Source organism: Aptenodytes patagonicus, chromosome 1 (assembly GCF_965638725.1).
Source record: "Aptenodytes patagonicus chromosome 1, bAptPat1.pri.cur, whole genome shotgun sequence".
NCBI classification, from domain to species: domain Eukaryota; kingdom Metazoa; phylum Chordata; class Aves; order Sphenisciformes; family Spheniscidae; genus Aptenodytes; species Aptenodytes patagonicus.
Genome location: NC_134949.1, coordinates 156,641,317 through 156,665,524, shown reverse-complemented (window position 1 = coordinate 156,665,524; position 24,208 = coordinate 156,641,317). Strand labels below are relative to the sequence as shown.

The window sequence follows — 24,208 nt, the reverse complement described above, 5'->3', positions numbered from 1 at the left end:
CATTAGGCATAATATTTGACTAGTGACTGATGGAAAACAAACTCTTCTTATCCCTCTGAATAAAAAAAAAAACACCCAAAACATTGAATTGGCCCCTGTTATAAGAGTCACCAAGTGTTTCGCCAAGGTGTTGGGCAAGGACAGAAGCACAGGAAGAGACCACACATCAGGGCTGACATCATCAACTATACAGTCCCCCAAAATTCACTCAGGACAGGGATCCCCAAGGTACCCGATTTCTACAATTCCAGTTATTGTCGATGTGTAAGACTGCCACTCTACCTGAGAAACGATGTCATTTCACAAGCAGACCCCTTGCATGATGTAATTTTGGCAGAAGTGTAGGGAAGCCAAGTTTCTCAAGTGGCATGCTCACGCAGAACCCAAGTCAGTAAAGTACTCCAGGTTTTGCTGAATGTTTATTGGCACAAGCATTCCTACCCAAGGATTTCTAATAAGTCAAAATGCATCATATAATTGCAGCTAAACATTTGTCCATTTAAAGCTGTATGCATGTGTGTGGAGGAGTTTGGTTGTGCTGGTTTTTTAGGGTGGCTTTTTTTTTGGGGGGGGGGGGCAGGGAGGGGTGTTTGGTTTTGTGGTGTTTTTTTTTTGTTTGGTGAGGGGTTTTTGTTTTGTTTTGTTTTTAAATGTGCGGAATTAGTATTAAAGTTCTTAAAATTACTTTCTTCTGGTTACATCATTAGACTGGCTCCATCAAGGACAATAAGGTTCTTCCTGTGACATTTGCAGAGCTAAGATTTCCTTGTATGTGAATAAGGACATATTTGTTCCCCAGAAGGGGGGCTGTAGAATTAATAGTTTTGAAATGCTTCTGCAACACAGCTGTGTGCCAAACAAAAGATCAGAAGCAAATGACATAACTAGACTGGGGGAAAAACATAAGGAAAAAACAATAATACAACCTTCCAAAGCATCTGAGTGCCCCATAAAAACTTGACATACGCTCAAAAGGTGAAATTTCTTTAGTATACCACTTATAGACTGCACAACAAAAAATACCAGAGTCCCCATAGATTCTAATGTTAACACAAGACTCCTTCACATCAAGAAAATGAAAATCCATTACTGCTAAGACTGTACAACCTTCTGGAATGTTCCTCCTCAAAAAGTCCTAGCACAGAAATACAGTCTTCTCCTCATACCTGATAGGATAACACCCCCTACTTTAAAAAGCACCAGTGAAAAGCTTTGAAATACCTATGCAAGGAACTGTAAATTTATGAAATGTAACTTAGCCATTTCTCACTATAAGACTGTTTGACTTTAAAAGGTATGTATGGCCTTGGTTTTTAGCTTACTGTATCAAGCAGTCATTTGCTTTACTTTTATGGCAATCCAACTTCCAACTGCAGTGTTTAAAACAAAAACAAAAAAACCCCACCCCAAAACAAAGACACCACACTAAACAAGCAAACAAACAAAACTCCACAACCCAGATCTTCAAAAGGTAATTCTTATATTAACTACGTGACCGATGCACACTTCCAACCCCTTTTAAGCCAGCATTTCCTTCATTGCTAGCAGTGGTAGTAATCTAATTTATTTTACCAATACTGTATTTGCTGAAAAGTTACAACTAATTAGTTTAGCTTGAGCTCAGGTATTTTCAGCCACTTTGTTTCTTCCCTCCAATTTAGGTTTTGTTAGGAGAGGAGTCCTGTCTGCAGTGGCAGCTGCCCTACTGCAGAAGCACATGTGAAAATGTTCCAACACAAAAAACACTCTTGGGAGAGAGGGAACAACTGAAAAATCTACCAGGCTAGGAAGGTAGTGAACAAAAACTCAGCCAAGGTAAAGTCAGTCATAAGAAGACTGTACTGAAAGCCTGCTCCGACAGGTGAGGAACAGGTGAGCTAACCCTAAGGCAGAACAAAGGCAGACATCAGTGGAATATCTAGTACTGTAGCTCCTGTATAGACTTTATCAGAAGAAAGTCCAGAAAGGAAAAGGTGAAGTCCAATAAACTATCAATGATTCAAGAATTTATCAATGGCAGAAGAAAACCCAGATAAACAATCATCTATGCCATTTTGAACCAATGCTTAAAACTGAACCATGCAAACAAGATTCGAGATTATGGAAACTTAAATGTAGAGAAACTTAAGAGAATTTGCTCCCACAAACCTGTAAATCTGCTAGTGATTTTTCATGTGAAATACTTGCTCAGTTGATGTCATTTTAAATATCAAACTATATACAATTGTTACACAGATCTCATTTTCTTTTACCAGGTCCAGATTATTTCCCCCTCTGTCAATACGTGTTTCTCCCACAATGATAAATAAGGAAGGATCCATTCCAGCATGCCACCTGAACTGGAATCTTCTCCTATAGACTGACATAAGTGAACACTCCCACTAGTTTAAATGCCCTGACCCAATGGGGAGAAAAGCAGCATCTCTTGCCTTCAGGAGGAAGACTCAGGGTTACGTCAGGCATATGGTTAGTTAGGATAGTGCAAACAGAAGGTATGGTTGAGCTTTAAAGACAGTGAGAAAAGAAGCAGTTGCTCTCCCTGTTCACAAATTATTTAAAAAAAAAAAAAAAACCAAAACAAAAAACTATGGCTGAAAAATGACTGACTAATGCTTGAAATTTAATCCCTCACCAAGGGAACAAGCAAAAATTCTATTAATAGGAAGTGACAATTGATATAACAGACTGTTCTGGAATTGGATGTCCTCCTAAGACACACTGAAAGAAAGGTACTAAATTGATACGGAGGCTTTTGCATCACACTGATGTGCATAAAACACATAATTGCTATATGGTATTACATAAGACATAATTACTACACAATATTTAGTTAATTGTCTTGGGAGAATGAAAAGATAACTAATGACATATCATGGTTTCCTCTAAGATTTGAAGGCTGAACAACCTCTCCTCCTCCTGCCCCCAAACTCTGAAAATCAAAGTGGGTTTTGAACCCTGCAGCACGTGTTGCTGACGGGCCAGCTGTCTGGGGTCCACTTGGTTAATATTTCATAAGCTACAGCAAATAAGCAATATTTGGTCCTCTAAGGTAACACAGCTGTGGAAAATAAAAATGTCTCTTTCCATCAAGGCCTCTTTCATAGTAAGCAGATGTGCTTACTGTATTCTGTAATTAATAAAATAACTTGTATTAGATCACTTCATCTGAAGTACACTCTAAGTCTGAAACTTTCTTATTTGTGAAGATGCAATCTCTGGTTAGCCTGCCTACTGTTTCAGGAGGTTTGAAGTTTTGTTTTCACTTAGTTGTTTTCTTTGTTGCATGTGTAGGTGTGTGGTTAGGGTTTTGGTTTTTTTTTTTTTTTTTTAAATCAGCCTGGATGAATAGTTTTGACATACAGAAAGATTTCAAAAAAGTGCATCTCTCTACATTTGAGATTGTTTCACTTGGTTCTTGGTTAAAAGTAAGGGGTGCTCAGACAAATGGAGATGGATCACATAAAGGCCACCTTGGCTAACTGCTTCTGCAGTTTAACACTTTAATACTGCATATAATGTGTGTCAATCCACCCCAAGGGGCACATTTCTCTGGAAAGAGGTCACCGCACCAAAATCTATTGTAAGAATACTCCCCACCTCTTTTAAAGAAAGTTAACTAAATAGCTGTAGTGACCAAACATTCATCATCTGGCTATGCAGTTCTGAGGTGTCAAACCGATACCTGAGCAGAAAAAACCCCCACATACCTGGGCTGTCTAAAATTGCTGGCTGTTTTAACACAAGCTTGACAATTAATTTGGGGTGTTTCGCTATTAGGTCTCATTAGGCTGCATTGACTACTGAACTAAAAGTGATAGCTGAGTAAGTGCAAGTTATTATTATCTAATTTACTTTGATGCGCAAACTGAAGACACAACGACAATCGATAGAAGCCACTGTCGGTACTTTAGGAGTGTCAGTTTTCCAAAGCTGAAAGCAAGGATGAGTGGAAGCTGTAAAGACTAAATACGAACAAAGATGTAAATAAATGGATCCACTGCAAAGGAGGAACGTTTTATTACATTTCCCAACCTACTCTAACAATTTAGCATTTATGAAAGAAGTGTTATATGGTTAAAAGAATATCCTGTTTAAAAAGCGAGGTAAAAGCTCTAGAAGTTTTCTGCGTCCCCTCTCCCTGGTCCTTTCTTTGAAAAGGAAAAACTGATAGCAACAAGCTCAAGTCAGGAAATGCAAAGTGAAGGTATCAAAAGAAGTGCAGTTCAGCTCATTAAGAACTATAAAAAGTTATTAAACCGCATCTGAAATAAATTAAATATTAGCAATAGAGTAAGTACAGAATTAGACAGAACATTAAGTTTCCTGCACGTGATGTAAGAAAGAAAATGTTTAATACTTATTTCTACATTATGGGATTATTTTACAGTGACAGCCATTTTCTTCTCTGTCATTAACTAGGGTATAAAAATAATAAGAAAAATTAAACACTTTTAATCTTCAAATGCACCCCAAGATAGCAGAACTGTCCACAAAGCTTTTACAGTTTTAGTGTCAACTCTGAGGGAAAATTTGGAGCAATGAAGAAGTTCTGGAGAGTTACAGTTGTGCCACTAATTTGAAAGCATAAATTGGATGTCCTTGATAACACCACCAAGTAGTCAGATGAAGTCTAATCCTAAAGAAAAATAAAGGAAAGAGACAAAGTACCCCCCCAAAACCCACACAGCATACCAGCAGATTATGAATGTGCAATTAGTACTTATTAAAAGTGTTTTAAGGAAGATAGGCACGAACAAACTATTTCTTCTGTACATTTTTCGCTTCATTTGAGCTCCTGATTTAGGTCTACCCATCTACCCAAGCCCAGACCCATGCTGGACAGATTAACAACCAGCTACCAGACAGGCCCAGGCACAGGGGCGACTTCAAAGGCAGCCTCAGCAGACACCATGAGCCTTTCTGGCAGGTCCCAAGACATTTGTTCTTAGGTGCAAAAGTACTCAGTTTCCTTGTGAGTCACTTAGGAGGGAAAAAAACCCCACAATAATTATAGATAAAACTGTGAGGGCAATACAGCCCACTGGAACAGTTAGTCACATCGGAGGTGCTGAGACCTGTGTGCCACAGGCAGGACTGCCTTGGCACAGCCCAAAACTACGGGCGCCTCAAGTGTGGGTTTTTTAGACGATACTTCTTGCTAAAATACAAGCGGGCTGTATATCTTCAAAAAAAGTGAAGGATCACTCTTAATTAACCAGTAATTTAGAACTGTACTAGCTAAGCAACTTCATCTTGATGCTACCCAACAGCCTGCCCCCGCACACCTCAAACCCTCTTCCCCTCTGTACCGCCTGACATTGTTTCAGGGCACAATGCTGTGAGGTTTGGGGTTTTGTTTCTTCAACTGGATGCCTCTGACAGCTTCTAAGCAATGTTTGCTTCTCTTGGCCCCACAACATATCTGATATCCCAATCTCTAATACAACTGCAGCTACACTCCGGCACCTTGTATCTTGCATTACAGAACAACTGCAAACAGGAAACCTCAAGACTAGTTTAGTGGTAAAGAATTTCTGCGTAGTTCCAATAGAGCACAAAAGTTAAGCTTGTTTTTTGTCTTGTAAGTGGCTTAGAAGTCTTTTAAAAAGACACACAAAGAAATAGAGGAGAATACAGACTAGAAACACCCAGAAATACATCCTTCCTGCTAAGGAGTCAGTACAGCACTTTACCATTCAACAAAAAAGAAATCTCACTTTATATATGTTTATATAATAACATATAAAAGGATGTTTGTAAAAAAATTTCCCACCCAATGTTTTCATGAAGCCTGTCACACGAATCCGTCTGCCCAGATGAAATAAGCAGGGACTGCTTCAAACGATCTTTTAAAATGTCAACTCGCCATTTAAGGAAAAGGAATAGTTTTAATCACAAAGCGTGCATCTCCTCAGCGAGACTCACATATGTTTTGCGTGCAGCCCAGAGTCTCTGCGATGACCACCTCTGATGGCTGTAGGTGATGACAAGGCCCTTTCCAGCTCTCCAAGCCCACTCCAGCAGAAAGGTGTGGCACCAGTGTCTACCAGGCAAGAGCAGCGGGGATGCCCTCAAAGGTAGAGGCTGCCAAGCACAACGAACGCAGTGGGGGCAACCCCCCAGCTCACATCTTTCCTCCTTTCTTGTAAGCCAAGGTCACCTCACATTCACGGCTGCCCATTATTCAGGCTAATACAGCTTCATGATTTGAGGCATACAGTCTCAGAAAAGGTTGCAAGAAAAGGACACAATGCTGTCACAACAGTAAGACTCTGGAAAATATTATTCGATAAGAATAAAATTGCTAACATTTATTTGAGAAAGTAGCAGATACTTTAGCCTGCTACCTCTCTAGTGGTAGAAGGAGAAAGCCATCAGGGCTGTTACAAGGTAGGCTGCTGCAGCACTAAAAGAACACAAATCTGAGTTCTGGCCTTCTATTAATTCATGAGATACCACCCTAGTTTTATACGATGTTCACTCTGTTCCATGTTGTGACCTTCATACCTTCATAACCTTCCCGATTTCATATTTTTTAAATTTCATTAGTAATAATGCTATGCCACAAAATTTCCTGGTCTGGGGCAGTTCAAGATACAAATGCTAAACTAGTGTGACAGTCTTTAAAACACATAATACTAAGTACTATCTTTCCTATTTATGTGATAAGCACTCTGCTATTTCAGGAAGCTAAGTTTTTAAAAATCTTTTGATGTCTTACTTAAAAAGAAAAGGATATTTCTATACCATTTCTGGAACAGCATGCCTATTATAAAGTAGGCAGTGTTCATTTTTAGCTTCTGACACATGATTTAATTTAAAATTCTATTTCGAAGGAAAAAAGCTGGTATTCTACAGGAACAAGCTGGTATTATATTAACGTATGTTAAAGTTTAACAGTACTAGTTAGGAGTCTTATAACTTACCTATGCTTAAAAGCTAGATAATGATAACAGAACTCACAGAGAAAACACTCTAATAGGACTTCAGCTAAGCTGAAACTGAGTATGGTCACCAACACACAGGGCAAAGGGCTTATAATAAAAACCACGCTCAAGTCTTTCCATAAACATGGGATGACTGTTAAGAAATTGGTTAAGGACAACCTTAAAGGATTTAAAAAAACCAACAACAAAACAAACATATTTCAGCTTGGGGGGGGCTGTTTTTTAGAAATTTGCATTTTTATTTCATTCAGAAAGCAGGACAAAGATTAACAGACAGTACTGGCAACCTTCTAGAGACCAGGCAGAAAACGCTGAAAGGATTTTTGTAGTTAGAGGATTTTATTACTGCTTCATCCAACCCAGATGGTATTTTTAGAAGAAGGTATTTCCCCATATCTTGAAAACTATACAAAATTGCAACTTTTCATGACCTCTTATTATATACTTATCAGGAAACACAAGAACCGTGAATTATTAAGTTATCATCGCTGGTTTTAGTCTGTTGAAAGAGGAAAAAAAAATAATGTCTGAATACAAAGCAATTCCAACCGCAGATAGCCAGCTAACATCCCTTCCTACCAACCCCTTCCTCCAGCCTTCAGCCCCCACATGCTCGTGCCATCTGCCCTCAACCTCCCTTTCCTGCATCTGTTGCTGCAAGCTCCACCAGCAGGCAGGGCTCGGGCAGGTGCCGGCAGCGGCTGCAGGTTCTCGTTCTGCCTCCGTCAGCAGCCTACACAGATGCAACTACTGCGGATGACCCAAAATGTGGTTAGTTTTTCCACTATTAGGGCAAAAAGCTGCTTCTTGCTTTATTTTGAAGGCATTGACATCAAGAGCGATGGTTTTCCACATTCTAGACAGCAATGGTAAAACCCAGACTGTGCAGAGAGGACATCTTCAGACCCTTCGGCTGCAAAGAGCATGAGACAAACAGGGAGGAGGCAGCTTTTTTGGCCTATGTTTCTTGGCTGCAGAGCAAACACAACAGAACCCCCAACACTGTCTCACATTTAGATAAATATAGCGAGAGGGTGAGAAAAGAGCATCGGCTCACCTCTTCCTGAATGCTTTTAAAAGCAGTTTCAGAAAAGCCATGCAGCTAATAAACAACTCAACTGTAGTAAAGGAAACTTTTGGGAAAAGAGTCCTCATCTCGCCTCTAAAACAGCAGCAATGATTAACGGCCACATCTCCACGTTGGTTTATCGGTGTTTCTACTAAGTCAGAGACACGGATAAGCTTAATGTTTGTCGGTGGTGTTGTGGACTGTTCTCTCTCCATTCCTCCCAGCAGACAACATTTAAGCTTCCCTATACATTTGGAAATACATGAAAACAAAAACAAAAAAAAAAAGAAAGAAGAGAGGGGAAAGTCCAGAAAGAATACAAACATACATTAGGTGTCTAGCCAAGACAAAATTACAAATCATTTTACACCTACCAACCTGTCCACAGTCCCTTACAAAAAGGGGGTAGGAGGGAGCCAAGTACACAAGATCATAGAAAAAAAACAGACACTCTACTGAGAGGACATTTAGGTAATATTATCTATATGATAGACTGGTGAAACATGCTCTGCGGAAGAACAAATTAAGTGTACTGCTGTTCATGCACTTTCATCCTCACTATCAATAAACCTTCCTTCTCGCCTTGAAATTCAAACAGCCAGCCACTCAGGATATGGTGAACACCATGAAATTTTATAAAGTAGACACCCTTGAATTTCTTTCAAGATTCAAAAAAAAGCATTTGAATGATTTGCTTCTGTCCTGGTTTCATCTGGGAAAGAGTTAATTTTCTTCCTAGTAGTTGGTACAGTGCTGTGTTTTGGATTTAGCATGAGAATATTGTGATAACACACCGATGTTTTAGTTGTTGCTAAGCAGTGTTTATACTGAGTCAAGGACTCTTCAGCTTCCCATACTCTGCTAGTGAGGAGGTGCACAAGAGCTGGGAGGGAGTATAGCCAGGACAGCTGACCCAAACTGGCCAAAGGGATATTCCATACCATGTGACGTCATGCTCAGTATATAAGTTGGGGGGAGCTGGCCGGGGAGCAGTGATCGCTGCTTGGGGACTGGCTGGGCATTGGTCGGTGGGTGGTAAGCAATTGCATCACTTGTTTTTCCTGGATTTTGTTCCTCCCTCTGTTGTTGTTTTCCTTTTCATTACAATTTATTATTATTTTATTTTATTTCAATTATTAAACAGTTTTTATCTCAACCCACGCATTTTCTTACTTTCGCTCTTCCGATTCTCTCACCCATCCCACTGGGGCAGGGGGAGGCTGAGCGAGCGGCTGTGTGGTGCTTGGCTGCCAACCGTTAAACCATGACAGCTTCCATTGCTGCTTCTTTTCCCCTAGCTCAAACATTCAATGGTCTGCAGGAAGTGTTAGTGCATTTATGTATTGTATAAACAAAGAACAGTCCTCAGACATAAGAAGTTTAACCTTGATCTCGCACAGAAGGACAAAGCTCAGAATCACTGTGGATTGCTACATTTTACTGCTAATCCCTTGAAACACTGCTACCTACTTTTCAAGGGATTTAACTTTAAACTGTCTATAAAATGCTGAAAATAAAATTGAACTGCTGACCTTCTGTTCCCCAATAGAAAAATCATATATTCGCTTTTTAACTAGAAAGAGGAAGAGATGTTTGTTCAGTTCAAAACCACATTTATTCCCAACCAAAGCTGTTTAAGGAAAAAAAGAGAGTACATTGTCCATTTCTAGACAATGTTCACTTTATAGTCTTAAGCAATTTGTCAATTGCTTTACAAAAAAACCCATTCAATCTACCTCATGACAGTAGGAAAATGTGAAAAAAACGTGTATTAAAACAATTTTTAACTTTCTAGCTCACAGAGCACTAAGTATTTTAAGGCCCCTGTTCAGACTCTGTTCTCATGAGCTTTCCAGTTTACTGTCATTTCAAATACTGAATAAATTCTTAGACTTCTGGATTTTTTACCCGGTCACCTGGACCAGAATTTTTATCCAATATAAAAGATGCATGTGGCAGCAAAAATAATTTTCAATTTAACTCTCAAGGCAATGTTCCACAGATTTTTACCTGAATTTGGGGTTACTGAACACTTATTTCTCCTATCTAGGAGAGTTTTCTCAGGCAAAAAGCTACTTTCTAGAAGCAGGGTCTTTGAATAGTACAGGGAAAAATAATCACCGGATGCAAGATATTATTCTTGATTCTGTGCTTATGTACATTACCAAAAAGGCAGCTTGAAAGATACAGTGTTAGATTTCATTAAGAAACAGCTAATACCATTAAATTTATTCCGATATATATCTGTACATCTTTCTGAAGAAGACTGCACCACGAGACAGTTACTTGGAAAGCTAACCTTTTAATTTCCTGATAGGACACGTACCAAGAGAAAGCACAATTTAAATGAAGAGACACTCTTGGATCTTGTATGAGATGTGAGTGAACGCTGCAGCTTCCCAACTCTCTCGTCGGTCAGATTGACTGCTGTGCTAATGCTACACAACCGGGAAGGTATCAGCCCAGGCAAGAAAGGGCCATCCCAGCCTCCCGCTGAAGTTGTCTGTTCTCCTTCCACCTAACAGCTCTTCAGAGTCAAGACAGGAACCCTCTCTTACCGCTCCCAAAACACAAGTGCAGAGGAAACTCTATCCCTCACACTTTTCCAAATAAAACAGGTTTCAAAACAACCTGTCCTATAGCTCTTAAAAATGCTTTAAATTTAAAGTCAAGACTGCATTTTTGGTCTGGAATGTTGGCAGCATTTATTTATTTCAATCAAATTATTTCTTACATACCTTCCTCCAGTTCAAATGAGGTCTTCTTCCAAAACATAGTACTTGTGAGTGCTCTGCTACACGATTACAGCAGCAAGCCATTGTTAATTCCTCAGTTAAAGGGGACAGACACGACACCAAGAGAGAAACACCATTCACCGAAGGAGGAAATGGATGAAAGGGGGTTTATTGAAACCCTTCTACCAGGCATGTTCCAGGGAACGCAGGCTGCTGTAAGCACGTTAGGAAGATGCTCCTTATTCTGAACTCTTACCTTGCAGTTCAGGTGTCAGCTGCTTTAAGACGGCTTACACAGACAACCTAAAACATTGTTCCACTGCTATTACCCCAACATGATTTTCCACTGAACCAGAACTGCTGCTCAAAAAGATAAGCTTCTGAAAGTAAAACTTTTATCAGATAAAGACTAGGAATATCAGACTTTTTCCATAGAAACAGCTACCCAAAACCAAGAATAAGCAATTGGAAGAGTCTACATTTGTATGAGTAAAATATACATTCAATAGAGACCAACATTGCCTGGCGATGCCAGACTCTCGTCCTCCTTTATTCCCACTCTCAGCTCCAGTGCTTGAACAAAACTGAATCTTTCCAAACTCCTCTAGATCTCCTCCTACCGTTTTATCTTCTGCCAAAAATTTCTCCACAGCTCACTTTTCTGAATAAAATCTCCCCGCAATAAACAAATCGGTTCAAAATGAAACATTTGGCTTTGGCTGCTACCTCGCATTCCCTTTCAACCAGAAATGTTATGTACTCTTACACTTATGAGACGTTCTATCCTCACACGCTCACAGACACATTTTCTTCCTCACTCCCACCAGATAACAATAAAATGCATCAACAAATGTGAAAGGGAAATAATAGTAGCCAAGTAATTTCCAAACATGGAGAGAGACTGTGGGGATTAATATCTGTACTAGGACCAAGATTAAATAAAGGAAAAACAGTTTCAAAACCACAGGTTTGAAATTGAGAAGTTTAGCCACAGAGTTCTCGTTACTTCTGGATTAATACAAATTCAAAAATTTATATTGCTACTGAGTTTCAATAAAAGTGACTATGCCATCATTGTTTCATATACAAGTTTAGTTGAGAGCCACACAAAATATTTAGTACCTGACAGCTTCCTGTAGTACCTTAGTATTATTTGTAGTCAAAATTCAAGAGTGACATGCCACAACTCTGTTATAAGTAATATTACAACAGAAGAAGAAAATTCTCTTCATTATCTAAATCAGACCTTACTAAGAGAAGCCAATAGTTACCAAATCTGCATCAGGCCTCAATGAAAAAGGCTTTTTAAAGAAAATTCATACACAAATACTGGGAGCTGTGGAGCACTGTATGAAAGGAACGGCAAACTACAATCCCTTGACTCATCAAAAGTAGGAGCGAGTATATAGAAATTCACAAATTACCTCAAGGTGGGGAAGAGAACAGGGAGAAGGGGGAAGACACATGCATCCCCTCTCCCCCTGGACCTCAGGGAGAACTTACAGAAGAGAGATCCCTTTTCCTTTCCTGTGTTATAGAACCTCTGAATGCTTCAAGACTAATACCAAGCATTTTTATTTTATTTGTTCTTAAGCTCCTTGTTGAAAATTAAGCTCTGAAGAACAGGTCTTGGACTGAAGTGTTATTTGATGCCTTGTTCCTGCTCCTCTAGTGTGTAGTACATTTAGGTTCAAAAACTCAAACCTGAAACCAAGCTTTAGATCCAAAAGGGTAAGCAGTACTGTGTCATTGCATCAAATGCTGTGCTCAGTTTTTGTTACTCTTATTTTTAAGAATTCTACAGAATTAGTCAGGATACTGACTCAGGATGCGGAGATGCCCAGCCATCACTTACAGGCCAGAATCCTTAGTCTGACCACAATGGCCTGCTTTGTGACATCATTTTCCTCTTCTTCTCCTGAACCACAGCCAGGGAGCAGGTCACAACCACCTACTGATCTCTCTGCCACCACCTTTTTTTCTGAAGAATACACAGCAGCAGCCACTCCTCACACAACCGGACATAAGCCCACCAGCACACACACGGGATGCCTCCGTTTTGGCCACATGATGATGTGTTGCCAGTTACACAGTTACAGCTCACAGGTCAAGACTTCCTGAAGTTTCAGTAACTTACTGCAGTCAGAAAGTATGTTATAGCAGCCACGCATCCAAAGGGTGCCTGAAGCGCAAGTCAGCAGTTGAGAATGCAAGATTCCATTATCCCTCTGACGGTAAATTCAATTTCTAAAGAGCACAACTGTCAAAACCTTGCTTAGGAGCTAGTTTCAAAACCAGTTTTATAAACATATATATACAGACACGCACACCAGGTTTGTTGTTCTAGTCACAACATTTAAGTAAACCCAAGGATGTCACACCCTTTTCTTTTGAGATAAATGCTTTAGCTTACCAAACACCCATAAACCAGCACTCTCTCTAGCAATAACGGAACAGACCTTTGCAGATCCTATACAAATCCAGAGCTGGTAGAAAATACCATCCAGTAATCTTGAGGGAGAATTAAGAAAGGAAAAGAAACACTCTGACTGTTTAATCTTGAAAGATAAATTCAGAGATCAAATATAAAGAGAGGTCTAACCCTCATTCAACAGCATTTTTTGGGCTGGTATGTGATAACTTGAGAACTAATGGTATGAGATGACCAGCTTATCAGGGAATGTGCTAAGCACCAAAGGACAAAAAACTACTGATTTTGCTGCAAGACAGAGAATTCAAAATCAGCCCCTTGGGAAAATCCAGATCCCCCAAACTACCTGATGCTTCAGGCAAAGGATCTCTCTGGTATCACCTGTGATAGCTTGCTTGCATCAGAGGCAGATACTTAACTTGCATATAGGAACAGGTCTGTTAAGATGTCAGTATTTCACATTAAAAAAAAAAAAAAAATCAGGCTACAGGTACATTTTATAGGATAGTGGGAAGATGTGGAACAAGTGGTCACAGGGAAAAGAGGTGCTAAAAAGAAATGCAAGGACAGACTACTGAGGAAAAAAACAGTGTGAGTAGCAATGACAGTAGCTGGGGATTTGCTGGAAGGATTGCACACACAGCTGCTGAATCAAAAAGCAGGAGTAGGTTCATTTAAAAGAAGAGGGGGAGATGGTGACAGAGCAGGTAGAAAATAAGCTGCACAGAGGTTCCAGTATGGGGAACAACTAAGAGCAGCTGACACAGACAACAGCCTCCAAAATAAGGAGGGATAAGATGAGAGCTGCAAGGGATCCCTGAAACAAAAGGGTATGAATAGAAAGCACAAAGGAAAGCAGGGGTTAAACCCAGGAGACTGCAAGGAGCCTGTCATGTCTTAAAATGAGACTCTCAAACTTAAAATCAGGGAAAGAAAAATAGACTGTAAAAGGTTTGTATCTGTATGCATGGTATTCTATGCTTCGTGTTACTACTGGCTTAAAAAATAAACAACAGGACAAGCTCATTTTCTCAGTCCTCTCTGCTTAGTACAATTCCAGCTTTGTTACTGCAGTGCAAACACTAACTGTAATCCAAGATTAATTAACCGAGTTATTAGAAACAGAATTCCACAGCAAATATACCACACTAACCTTTAAATATTTTCTGTTCTGTGAAATTCACCAATTTCAGCAGTTATCCGGAGCACCTCTGGGTAACACACACAAAACCATTCCCCAGATAGGAAACGAGATGAACTGCGTGTACAGTCTCTTCCCATTCATTAAAAGGCAGTATCTCAGCAAACCAAACTGTTTTTTAATATCATAATACATTTGATGTAATACATACCATTTGAATATGATGTTATATGGAATATGTTAAAAGCACTACTGAAAATACACACGTTTACAGTTTTAGCCGTATTTCTACTACACACCAATTCTAACATGAACAATGAATCATTTAAAGTTCCCTCAAAGCCTCCACACCAGACGAACTGCCTTCCAGCCGTTATCAAATGGAGGAACAAGCCTTCAACTGATTTTGTAAGTGACCTACGCCAACGCTGGCTGCGTGCCCACTCCTGCAAAGCAACAGCTCAAGCAGTCAGCCCTAAAGAGCTATGAAACAGGCACGGCACCCGACAGAAACCTGAGGGGAGGGGATCTCCAGGAGGCGTTTGCAAGCAGGAGATGACAACAGCTTCTTTATGGGGCAGTTAGATCTTGGAGTAACTCGGTGACCTCGGTGGCCTCAGCTGCTAATCTGCTTCCTCCTTCAGGAGGGTTTGGGATCACTGACCCGTCCCTGCGCCGGTACAGCCCTATCGCACTAGACAGAGCTGGCACAAGGACTGCTCCCAGTCCCCGCATCCCGAAAGCCTCAAGCTGACTTTCCCCGACCTATGCCTCTATGTATAACACTCACCTACGTCACGAACGCCTTCAGCATCTCAGGATACCCTCCCTGTGATGTAGCTTAACTGCATAAGCTATCTTGAAGAGTTTCTCAAGATCATATTCAAAGCCACATCGGTTGTCCCTCAAAAGTGCAGTGCACATTCAAATCTTCACGCTGAACCTGGAGTAATGCAGGGATATGTTTATTTAGAAACCACAGAAATAGGGGCTCAGTAACCAGTTCTGCCAGTGGCATTCCTCTGAAGACTGGTCAAGACACTAAGGCTGGTCACTGCGTGTTTTGTGCTCAGTTCACAAATATACTCAGCCACAAGCTTAACCTCAGCTTATTCATATATATCTATTTTATATATATAGCTTAACTCAAAGCTATATTCATGAGCAACATGCTAGATTCTTCTCAGCAAAGCTTTTTGGCTGAGAAAAACTGACATGCTGGATGAGAAGACAGCCAAAGTCCACACTAGCTATCAAACCACAAAACTACTTCCACCAGGAAAAACGTGGTCATCGTTTTGTTTTTACTGAACCCAATTTTCATGTATTGATGAAAGCTGTACAGTGTCCTCAGATGAGGAATCCATACGGATTGCAGTTAAAAGGCCATTTGTGGGCCATAACAGGTACCGTTGATATCTACAAGCCTGAGTTGCACCTGAAGCTATCAAAGCTGGAAAAAAATTATAGACAAGTGATTCTTAATAATCTATTTTGATATTATTAGTAAATAAAAGCATGCCTGTATTTTCATGCAAAGAACTACAATTACTACAAAGAGAAACAAAAAAATGTAGTAAAAAATCTAAAAGACAAAGTACTAAAATTACATAATTCAGGGACGATCAATTTTTTTGGGGGGTATACCTGTGGTTATGGGGCGTATAGGAGTGGGATGAAAGTGTTCTTCCCTACTGTCCACAATTACAGGTTAGAAAGTATTATGCCACTAGCATAACATAACCGGCAGTATTCTATAAATTCATTTATTATACTAAATGTCTGTAAATATATTTAAGGAATGCTAAAGTTGCATTAAAATCAACACTTTAGGCACGTGGGATAATTTATGTAATTACAGGATTTTTTTTTTTTTTTTTAAGGGAAAGGAATCTAGACATCCACTCAGTACATACCTTTCATTCTCTTCATTACTGTCAGAATCAAAATTTCCCATAACTAACTCATATGAAACACTAAGAATAGGTATTGCTTTCCTTAGTTCAAACTCCTCAAAAACCAACAACTACAAACATGCTGATCCACAGAAAAATACCAAGAAATATTCTGATACAGCATCGCAGACAGTGCCATCAAGTTGAAATGCCTGTGGTGCGTTCTCCTCTTTAAACGAGGAGGAGGAGGATCAGTCTTTCAGAAGCTGTGAGCAGGTCCCCAGCCTCGCAACGTGAGGAGTGCGTTTGCGTCGCGGTTGTTCTGAGTACCTCTACAGTCTAGGCTTTCCACCAAATGTTGTGGTACTGTAGCCACTGACAACTGATCACAGTTTGGCAAATCTGCTGAGTACTACGACACTGGTAACTCCTTACACCTGTTTGCTTCTGATCTCATCAATCTCCCTTCTGTGTACAGAGGTATCCCTGAAGAACCAAACAGTACATTCCATAAAGGGGTATGAAGCCTCAAAAAATTATACTATTAAAGAACATTTCCCAGAAGATTTTATCTAAAATACAAAAAAGAACTGCCTAAGGCACATATTAATACTGCAATCCCTTTTCAAAACATTCTATTGTGAAAATACAAGATGCAATTTATTTTTTTGATTCAAAGACTGTAAGTGAATGAGGAACAAGTTCAAAAGTACAAAATACAACTACATACAATATGATGTTCTAAAATAGGTTAAATGCTTTTCGGGTAGTTTCAGATTTGCAACAACTGAATGATTGCAATAAATTGCGAGAACATCAGACTTCACCTGTAACTTCATACTAATTTAATTGCAGAAATTACAGATTTTTTTTTTTTAAAAAGGCTGCTTTCCATATAGTCCTCTTTTTTTTTTTTTTTTTTTAAGGGAGAAAAAGAAAAAAAGAGATAGAAAACCAAAAACAACTGAAAAAAGCCAGCTTGCCCAGCTAGATAAAAGATGAACTGGCAGATCTTGACAACCACATACTAATTACACTGTAGTTCTGACTCAACAAAATCCTATAAGGACACATTATTGTCCACAGTTCGGTGAAGCTTAAGAACATTTTGAGTGTAGTTTGTGAATATTTACTCTGTTGCCAATTGCATTTCCTTTTCAAAGGGCAAAAGGTTTACTATGTTCTGGTTCAACAAAGCATTTCAAGTGTAGGCTTTACTGAACCTACACCTATGCATTCATTTCCTTTCGAGAAAGGCATTAGAATGCTCCATGTTTTGCAGAATCACATCTTTACCAAGTTGAATATAGTCCATCAGAAACACGCACACAAAGGATGGAAAAAGACATAAAATATTAATACAGAAGTTATATTTAATTTTGTTACTGAAATTAAGTGTTGTCTAATTGGACACAGCAAGTATTCTGGGTACCCATACTTTAAAAGGAGACACCACTACATGCCCCACCAACTGCGATGTCCAAATAGTTCTTCCTCTCCTCCTTTCAGTGAGCTATTATGTATTTATTGCCTTTTTGGGAAGTATATAAAACCTTCACCTGCTGTAAACACCTTCACTTTGGGCACATTTGGTTCCCCTCCCCTCTTCTTGTTTTAAAGGGTAGAAGAAAAAAAATCCAACAAATAAAGATGACTCTAAACCCATAACCCAGATTCCAAATACCTATTTCCTTGAACAAAGCAGTGGATTTTTTTTTTTTTAATTCTTTTCACTGAACATTGAACTGAAAACTATTATAAAAAAGGGCAAGAAAGAGATTCCGAAGATAAAACTCTAAAGAGTTTTATATTACACATTTGAAATAAATACAAAATTTGGGCCATAGTCAATATGCTTACTTTTGAGCAGAAATTTTAGTAGAAAAATTAGAATAATTTTACTATGATTAAGTCTACAGTTTGACAAAGCATTGGCTTTAGGACTGTGTGTTTTCTTTTTACATTAACAGCCCTTTCAAGAATATTTTAATTTTGCTACCAACATGACACACAAAAAGTATAAGGAAAACTTTCTAGAGTTTCTACTCCAGAAAACGATTACAAAAGATTTCTCACTATTAGCCTTTAAACACAAATACAAAATGTTCAAGACTATGCTCTGGTCTGTTGGAAAGGCCAGGGTTATAAGTTTGTCCATTATATTTAAAGACATGTATCAGATAATTTGAAAATGTAGAACAAAAGCCAATTGTAGCATCTCAGAGTTTCTATCCTAGTACTTCGGGATTTCCTTTTCAGTTTGAAGGAAATAGAATCATTTGCAAAAGCATATGTAGATGTTATACTTAAGACTGGATTGCGTTTTTAATTCTAACTGGTTCACCTGCACTTTATTAAACAAATTAAGTCTAATTTCAACATCTGATAACACTTCATTGAACAAGTATTTAACAGAACTCACAACAAATATCAAGGCGCACGAGGACTTCATACATTGCTTTCCATTTGAAGGCTCAAAAATGTCAATAATTAGCCTTCATAACTTCCTTCTGAAGAAGGTAACATTATTTTTATTTTATAAACAGAGACTTTGAGTAAGAAATAATAAATCCACCTGGTAAAGTAATGAATGAAACTAAAATTCCCAGTCTTCTGCTCCGTGCTGCAGCCACCACAATGCTGAAAGTTCATTCAGTGTTCTGCCTTTTTGCTTTTATTTTTTGGTACAGTTGTAATGAGGTTTCATTTTATTAAAAGTTTCTGTTAATAAATCTCTACTAAGCCACAGAGATCAACTACAGTTACTAGAAAGAGACAACAGGGTACATGAATTAACAGAAAGAACATAGCCAGACTCTACCACAAAATGAATTGCATGGAAAACATCAGCTTCATTAAGTTACTTCAGGCCTTCAGAGCCAGCCCAGGAAGATACTCTATATATACACTGAATGCAATTCTGTTCTACTCTCACAGAAAACCCACAAACCTTCTTTCCTCTCAATACTTTATAAGCTATTACTTAGTTTCTAGAATTCAATCAAAGAATACTTTTAAGCCTGCTCCACCACAGGCTATGGATGGCCGCCGCTACTCCTCCATACCTCCCACACCACCATGTCCTGCCTACAGCACCTTCAGGGGAAAACATCACAAGTCAAAGCAGCAGGTAACAGGAGACAGGAGCCAAAAAATAGTGGTAGCAATATTTAGTGCTTAATAGTCTGAGCCTACCCTTTTTTCTTGTCTTTTTTTTGAAAGTAAGAGCTAAAACTGATTTGTCTCAGATCACTGAAGGAAAAAGACTTGCTATTTAATCATCCATCCAGCAGTTTAAAAAAAAAAAAAAAATCACAAGTAGTACACCACATAAAAGCAAAAACCAAGCAATACATCCAGTTCACTCATTATCTTTAGTTAAGAAAATAACCGCTGAACTTGAACCACTCACCTTTGGCACACTGTTAAAAGGATCCAGGCAGTGAAAGGCAGGACTCTCCAACAAAGTTATGTACAGCACTATCTGAAACAACAAACAACACATGCTGTTACATGTGGAAAACTGAGGTACATCAGCAAAAGCATAGCCAGCAGTTTTGTGGGACATGCCTATTTCCACCCAGGAGGCACTCACACACATTTGGATGTGTAATCCAGCTGGATTACTACGGCGTGTGGTTTGGGGCCCTCTGGCACAAGAGATACTGACCCAACAAGAGTGAGCTCTGACAGAGGCGGTGAAGTTGGTCATAGGGCTGGAGAAGTCCGTAAAGGGAAATTCTGGCTGGATGTAAAGAAGCCATGAGGGTGGCTAAGCACAGCCACATGCTCCCTGAGAAGTGATGGACCTTCCTCCTGGAAGAGTCTCGAATTCTCCTGGACATGGCCCCAGCTGCAGCCTTAGCCCTGCCGGGAGCCGGACAGCACAAGCCGCCAGAGGTCCCTCCCGACCTCCATTGTTCCGTTAAGTATTTCTAGCCACAAAAGTAACCTTTCAGAAGAGACTTCAGAGTATTTAAATATTTGTTTCTGGTTTTTAATGATGCTTCTAACTCCACAGGATGTCTGATAAATTCAGGCAGTGTAAACCCATGAAGATCCAACTCAAAGAGAAGGAAAAAATTCTGAGCGTCTTCCTGCGCTGCAGCCCCTAGCTCATAAGGATGATATATTACAACTCCTACTCAACCTGAGGCCACTCATGAACAAATGTTTCTGTTCAAAGTCTTCTCTGAACAGATTCCAACCAGTTGCCACTCTACAAAAGCATCCTATGAAGAAATTCAATTAAAAAGAGCAATTCATCCAATGATCCCGTGCATCACAATGAAGGGGGGAGGGGAAAAAAAAAAAGTATTGACAAAGGTATTATAAATACCTTACACAGATGTTTAAAAGTGAGATTTAGACTTCCACCCATTAATAAGTGGAGTAAGAGAACTACTAAAACCACAGTTTGACAAACATTTAAGCATAAACATATCATTAGGGGGTAGAGCATGAGAGAGTCCCTGCCCCTCAGCTCCCCAGCGGCTCACCCCTTGCTCCCCAGCAGCTGCAAAGGGAGCCAGAGCATTGCTAGCCCTCCCGAAAAACACACAAGGGAAAAAAAACAGAGGAGGGCAAATCATGGGGAAGTGTTATTCAAACAGAAGAGCCTCCTGATCCATTTCAGCACCTAAATGAAGATATGCCTGTGACAGCAGAGAGCAGACGGGACTGGAGGGTGACCTACCCCCTTCTCCTCTGCCAGTCTGCTGGCTGCAACGCCTGCTGCCCCACCGCCCGACCCGGGTTTTGAGCTTTCTGCAGACACAGACCGTGGGCAACCACACTTTGCTATATCAATTTTCCTACCCAGTTACAGACCTTAACTGTGTTCTCACTGAAAACTGCTCTACGTTTCAAATTACAGGGCAGATATCACGTAAATGGGAAAGATACTTTAATAAATGAAGCAACATTAAAACCCTGAGGCAGGGCAGATCTATTTTCCTACTGTCTGAATGTTTTGTAGTACATGTTTTTCTCCTGTCAATAATGCAAGAACATTTTTAATATTAAGGGGAAAAAAGTGAGAAAATAAAAGTCACTTAATTTTTTGTTACGAGATCTTCTGAACAGTACTATCTTTCCCCTTCCTACCTCATAAATCATCTACTGCCCATTACCATCCATCACTGAAGTACTGTACCAAGCTTCTGATTTTGTTTGGGGTTTTTTGTTTTGTTCCTTAAAGAAAAAACCAACACTTCTCTCAATTATTGCTTCCACCTTCACAAAAGCACATCTGCATATAGAACTTGTGTTTGAAAGTGAGCTGAAAAACAGTACTGTTAATCATCAATACCTGAAAAACTAACCTTATATTTATTAGTCAACTGGAGAGCAAGTACAGTTGGGGAAAATAAGAGTCCAAATTCCATCTAAACACATAAGAAAAGAACGAGTCGTATTTATCTCAATACAACAATGCTAACTTCCTTCTGTACAGCAAGAATGGTTTTATTTTCGCAGCTCAATTAACATACATTAAAAGTAGCTCAGAATGTTAATGGTGATAGTGCAAAGAGTCAAAGGAAGAAGATGCCCAAGAAAACCTCATTCCTACCAACACTTTGATTGAAATAAAACTCTGTTAATCTAACAGACTCACGAGTGCAAGATGCAGACTAGTCTCTGTCTTCTCTGGGCTCAATTCCATTGCATTGTGACCTCCTTTTCTATTTTTCTCCTGGTAAAAATCTTCACTTTGCTATGGAAAAGCCAGAGGGAGTTTTCTGCTACGAGTCACACTAAGAGTCACTTCCCCAGAAGAGCAACCAATTTCCATCACACACCCCCACAGCCCAAAGCTTTGCCTGCAACGTTGTGACTTGCAGAGTGACTCAAACTCAGGATGGAAACCCAGACCGCAAATACTTCGCTGATACTTTAAATATGTTCCTTGAAACAATCTTTCAGATATAGAAGTTCAAGGTCTTTCTTCTCAAAGAACAGTAAATGGAAACAGTGGTTAGGGTTTGGGACTATCTGCCCCCAGGCAGAGGATCTGCACCATAGGTGGTGTCTTCTGGTTCTGCTGCTGCGTCCTACCAGCCAGGACTCTAGACAGCTGTATTTGATAGCAAAGCCAGGCTGGGGAATGAATAGTTAAACTTTGAGAGTACAAAATCATATCCATCAACCTTCAAAAGCCTTGGAGCACACATGGCAAACGGTTACTGTCCATCCAAAAGACAAACTGGCACAACATTAGAAAACTTGGGAAATGAAGTCAACAACTTTTTCGAAAGGCAGCAAGGCAAACAGAGGCACAGAGCTGGGCAGTCGTGTCCCATGGTATCACCAGTGCCCATCACTTCCGTACCATCCCGTGTGACATCCATTTGTCACATCTCAATCCTAATAGCAATACTACTGCCGTAATGTCAGCCCTGCTGCATGCAAAATGCCGTGGTTCCTTACCACTCATGACTGCCTTCATATCCTACGCTTACCGTGAGGCCCGGAGCAGAGGAACAGAAGACAACAAGGAGCAGGAATGGCAGAGTATAGGAATTGGATGAACACGTGATTACAAACATGCAAGGTAGAAAGACAAATTTGTCTACATTTGAACAGCAACCTCACTCTTGTTTGTTTTCTAGACCAAGGTCCTCAGAACACAAGGACTATACAAGTCCCACAGTAAAAAGCACTTTTGAATAGTCAGAAATAAAAGTTTGAACTTAATGCTTGCAAACAAGCACCAGAAAATAAATATCAGTAACATCTAATAAGAACCTTATATTTAACTGTGTAATCTTTAAAGATTACAACGTTAAGATTAGTGCTCTTGTAATGATTATATTACAAGTAACATCCAAAGTTATTAACCTTTCCTTTCACTAATAGCTCTAATGTGCCCCATTTTCTTTATCCCCATGGCTAAAATCCAGATTCAGCCTTACAATGACTATTTCAATGACAATTCTCTCAGGCTCTCTTCCCAATACCCGACCACCTCCTATTTAAATTCTGACATGAAATAGCTAAAATAATCTCTTTGATACTTAATATGCTAATACACAAGAATGACCTGACCATAAACCTGTACTGCACAGAGTGGGAATTTTAACTCCAATGGTAAGGCATTCAAGTGACTCTGATAACTATGAAAAAATTCAACAACTGACGTATTACTGGTGACCTTCTGGAGAACAAATGAAAAGCATCACATTAATACAGATTCTCCTGTGGAGAAGATCAAGCTGGCAATCTGCCATTTCATTACACCATCTAGCTCCACTCCAATATTAAATATTGCCTTCCTTTGTAATTGACTGAAATACGCTGGAGCAATTGCAGGTAACCACTCTGGGCTATTAAAGCATTCCATTAAGACTTCTCCATTAGGCAGATATTTCAAATGACGTTACATCAAAATAGACTATGGTCAAAATATTTTAACTATGCAGACAATTGGGCAAGCACAATCCAGTTCCATGGAGCAGCAGACAGATCAGCCTAAGCACTCAAAAGCTCAATGACTGAATTTGCTTAAAGGGAAAAGAAACCCACCAAGTTTATTCAAGACTCTAGTACATGCTTAGTATTTTAACCTCCTAGTCATATATATCCTCACAAAACTCACTTAATATTACCTTCTCCTAAAGCTAAGAAAATGGTAACGTTAAAATATGCAACTACTCTTTAACTCAGATAAGTCAAGGCATTCATTGAACACTACATTTTAAAACTAAGTATGAAACACAGGGAGAAAACAGAAAGCAAGACTAGATTCACATGGTATTTAAGGTTTCAAAAAGGCAGCAAATTGCAACATTGCATTACAATGTATACAACATTCTGAAAACAAACAAAAAAATTAAAATCCTTTCATGCTATATACTCTACACAACTAAGCTTTTCTCCTCTTAAGATTGCGGTTCCTTAACGGCAGGGAAGCAAGTGAAACGGGGCACAAGAACAGGTTCACTGCCTTGCATGCAGAAAAGACTGCCAGATACTTAAAAAGCTGGAAAAG

At 39.4% G+C, this 24,208-nt stretch overlaps 1 protein-coding gene across 2 annotated transcripts in view; it reads right to left on the bottom strand.

Moving 5' to 3' along the window:
- Positions 1 to 24,208, bottom strand: part of NCK2 (NCK adaptor protein 2) — an 87,642-nt gene that overhangs the window by 35,025 nt on the left and 28,409 nt on the right. The window contains exon 2 of one of the 2 annotated variants that reach the window (XM_076360038.1): positions 19,631 to 19,702. The gene's annotated coding sequence lies outside the window, so the exon portion shown is untranslated. The remainder of the gene's footprint in view (positions 1 to 19,630; positions 19,703 to 24,208) is intronic. The other variant, XM_076360046.1, reaches the window with a different exon arrangement.